Source organism: Macrobrachium nipponense, chromosome 36 (genome assembly GCF_015104395.2).
Source record: "Macrobrachium nipponense isolate FS-2020 chromosome 36, ASM1510439v2, whole genome shotgun sequence".
Taxonomy (NCBI): Eukaryota; Metazoa; Arthropoda; class Malacostraca; order Decapoda; family Palaemonidae; genus Macrobrachium; species Macrobrachium nipponense.
In genome coordinates, this window is record NC_087220.1 from 61,052,675 (window position 1) to 61,057,110 (window position 4,436).

Sequence of the window (4,436 nt, forward strand, 5' to 3'; positions counted from 1 at the left end):
CTTTTGCATGTTTGAGAAGCAACGACCTACGTAGGAACTCTAGTATGGTGGAGTTGCCAAGAGTGTATAATTCGATATTCATTTAATTTATAGTTAAGAGTATCAATAGGATATTGATTATCATTTCAGGATGATTATACTGATTTGATTGATCATTTCTAGACGATTATTTTATAAAAATTTCTTTTGAAATAATAAAATATTTAAAAGATTTAATTGACTGACCGGCACCTCGACTTTCTTTGGCCCCGCCCACGCGGAGAATCTGAGAGAAGATCGGAAACTGGTTTTCTCCTCATTCCGCGACGGTCTCTTGTTCGAGGTGGACGATACCCTGGAACTCCTCACTACACTTAACCGACCGACCGACTGAAGTTCTTTCGAGACTTTGTGACTGACTTGTATTTAATTTTAGGTGAGAAACCAATACACGACGTTTTATGTATATACATGATTCAGATACACTTCTTAAAGTGTGTTTGTAATCTAGTATATATTGAGACAGAGGTTTATTTTAGTTATAGATTTTTTAGGGTTTATTTAGTTATTTTTTCGACAAATGTACTGTGACTCACACCCGTGTGACTGGCAGCGGTTTAGCGGTATGTACAGGACAGTGACCTAACCCACACTTGCGTGAGGTGAATCTAGGTCAAGACGCTTTTTTTTATTTATTTTTTTTTTATTCTTTTGCAAGCTCTAACTGTTTTTTTTTTTTTTTTTTTTGTGTATAAATTCCTGTACTTCGTTGGTTCAGTCTTTAAATATGTCAGCTATCTTGCTTGATTTTCATTGGTCTGTTTTTATATTAAAGATTTGCATTTGATAGCTTCTCCCTTACTTTTGTTTAAATCATTTAGTTGTGACATATGATCAGACTTGGACTAATATGCAGATGTATATATATATATATATATATATATATATATATATATATATATATATATCATACATATATTATAAATATATGTGTATATATATATATATATATATATATATATATATATAGTTCTTCACCATTGTCTCTATTTCATGGTTGTTTTAAATTCTAGCCAGTTTACGAATTAATTGTAGTCTGAAATGTTATTTAGTTCAAGATTATATTAAATTTACCGTATGATATCCGATAATATAGCCTTTCCAAGAATAAAACATGAATAGTATTTACATATACTGAATAATGCATATTATATATATATATATATATATATATATATATATATATATATATATATATATATGTATATAGTGTATATATATATATATATATATATACATATATATGTATATATATACATATATAGATGTATGTATACATATGTCTAGGCTGTGCAAACTGGTTTACAGCGCCAGAAAAATCAAAATACAGTCCAGTGACTGCCAAGTTTAAATGTTAGTGTCTTCAAAAATATTCTTTTTACAAAATACATTGAACTGCTAACTAAGAAACGCTATGTCACTTGTAAATGCATATAACATTATTAAACATTTTATGAACGCAATTACACAAGTATACAGCATAATTATACATGTATACAGCGTCAACATTACATTTTGTATAGAAGCATGACCAAGCGATTCAAGACAAAGTCCCAAAACAAACTCTACGGGAACAATACGACAGTTTCACTATCCCCTGACTCTGACCTAAATCTCGAGGTTGGTTTTGTTCTCCGGTACGAAACGGCAGTTCGTGGTCGTGGGTTTACTGTTTCCCGTCTTGTTTGTGAGTCAGGTCGTGTCTGGAGTAAATTGTGGGCGTTTGTCTTCGCTGATAGTTTTAACTCGCTGGCGAGAAAATAAAAGTTGGTTTTTTATTTGTGAGTGTAAATAGGATTTTTTTTATTTTCTATTTATAAATTAAGATAAAGTGTTATAGTTTTAAATCGTTGGCGATAAAATAGAAGTTGGGTGTAAATAGGAATGTTTCTTTTTTTTTTTTACTTTGTGTTTATAAATAAAGATAAAGGGTTATAGTTTTTACTCGTTGGCGAGAAAATAAAAGTTGATTTTTGATTTGTCAGTGTAAATAATAATGTTTTTTTTTGGGGGGTGGGGTTTATAAATTAAGATAATGGGTTATAGTTTTAACTCGTTGGCGAGAAAATAGAAGTTGGGTTTGATTTGTGAGGTGTAAATAGGAATGTTTTTTATTTATTTTTTTTTTTTTATTTTTGGTGGGTATAAATTAAGATAAAGGGTTTTTTTGTCCAGAGTATACCGAAGGAATTAAAATTTCATTCAATGTCTTGGTCATTTAAATAACAGCAAAGAAAAACAGACTTTTATACCGACGTATATAATAAAATTAATTGAAAGACTTCGAGAAAATACACTATGAGATAATCATGCACGCGTGTCGATAAAAACCGCTGGAAAAGAAAATAATGTATATGTTGAATAAATAAAATAAGTATATTTCTCCCTCTTGAATGAGGCTTAAACTGACTACAATAGTTTAATTGACAGGTGCGTAGAGCAGTAGGTGGCAGGTATATTACAGATGTCGCTTCTGACAGTACACCTGTCACGGAAAATATTAAAAAATTAATATGAAAGGGCATAATTGCACTGTACTTGTAGACAGATTGTTGTACTTTTCTTTCTGTTACACCCTGTGATTTGAAGTCAACAGGCGGAAGTTTTTTTATGTTCTTTTTACTTCGGTTTTTGTTTATTTATTTATTTATATATTTTCTCTTTTTATGCGTTTTGCAAGCAAAGTCTTCATAGAGCAATGTATTATTTTTTGTGTACAGGGGCAAGTAAGTACTTTGGAATTACGAACAATATAGTTTTTTTTTTATTCTGGGGTTTTTTATTTTATTTTATTTTTTCTTTTTAGACAGTTTAGCAAATTTAATATATCAAAGTCTTTTCACTGTATTTGAATGACATAAAATGCATGAATGCCCTTAATTTATAACCATGATAAGTCTAGTTTTTATTTTTACTGTTATTTATTTGGTTATTTATTTATTTATTTATTTATTTATTTATTTATTTATTTATTATCTTTTGTCGTCTGTTTCTCATTCGTGACACCATTTCATAAAATCTTTAAAAAAAAATTTCCTATCACGTTCGTCTCTCCATTTTAATTTTCTCGCTTTCATATCTATCATTCTCGTCCACCATAGATCAAGTCGAACCCGCATCCAGACAAGACGTCATCTCTTTCCATCTACTTTCTCTTCCATCTTAAAGGAGGATAATTTCAGTCGAATAAAACGCGATCGACCGATCAAAATGTTTTTGGGGCCACTTCTTGATGTGAGAGCTCTCTCGCTCACTCGCTCAATGTCCGTGAAATAAGCATGGCGTGAGATTCACGTCTTTTGTGGGTTCTCCTGACTCTCTCTCTCTCTCTCTCTCTCTCTCTCTCTCTCTCTCTCTCTCTCTCTCTCTCTCAAGACTGTTGTGATGCGCTTTCTGTCTCACTCTCTCTTGCTCTCTTAAAATCATAGTAATTAGCTCTCTCTCTCTCTCTCTCTCAAGATTGTCCTAGTGATTAGCTATCTCTCTCCCTCTCTCTCTTAAGAGCGTAGTGTTTAGCTCTCTCTCTCTCTCTCTCTCTCTCTCTCTCTCTCTCTCTCTCTCTCTCTCTCTCTCTCTGGTTTTCTTTATTCTACGAAATGAAATGCTTTCCGTAGCCTATAAATCGTCGTAAATAGCCATCATCATCATCTTCTTCTTCTTCTTCTTCTTCTTCTTCTTCTGCTTCTTGACAGCTTAAATCTCCATCCAGTCAATTGTTCTCTTTCAGTATCATAACGCGTATCTAAATCACCAAGTTCTTTTTTTCTTTGTGTTTTCGTTTTCTCGCGGTGCTGCTCATGAGAAAAGAAAGTCCTCTCTCTCTCTCTCTCTCTCTCTCTCTCTCTCTCTCTCTCTCTCTCTGGTCTTCTTCTGTGGGAAAAGCTAGAAAGAAAAGAAAATGGGAAACGATTCGTTGGGAAAGGACCATGTCGGTTCAGAACGGTGATCTAGGAAAGGAAAGAAAAAGAAAAAAAAACAAAAACAAAGGACGCATCGAGTTCCTGTTTTGTTTTGGAATAGTTTCTCATAACGGATGCGTTTGTTTTTATGGGTTTGTTTGCGTGCGCCCATGCGCATGCGCGTGGCGTCGTTATTGTTTTGTTTGCCTTTTGCTGATGCGAAGCATGTGTATGTGTGTGTCTATTTACATGCGTGTTTGTCTGTGTATGTATGTATGTCATCTATCTAAATGTATGCACATACAGTCATGCATTCGTAATGTATGTATTTATGCCTGAATTAGTTATTCGTCGCCTTTGTATATCTATGTCTAACTATGTATATATTTTATCAATCTGTGTTCACATAAAAATTCATACATATAAACATACATATTGTATGCATTTGTGTCATGTATGTATTTATGCCTGAATTAGTTATTCGTCTCCTATGTGTAT

General features: G+C 32.6%; 1 protein-coding gene across 1 annotated transcript in view; it reads left to right on the top strand.

The window, feature by feature from the left end:
* Positions 1–292: 292 nt before the first annotated feature.
* LOC135203746 (uncharacterized) overlaps positions 293–4,436 on the top strand; it is a 24,293-nt gene continuing 20,149 nt past the window's right edge. The window contains exon 1 of the mRNA XM_064233686.1: positions 293–415. The gene's annotated coding sequence lies outside the window, so the exon portion shown is untranslated. The remainder of the gene's footprint in view (positions 416–4,436) is intronic.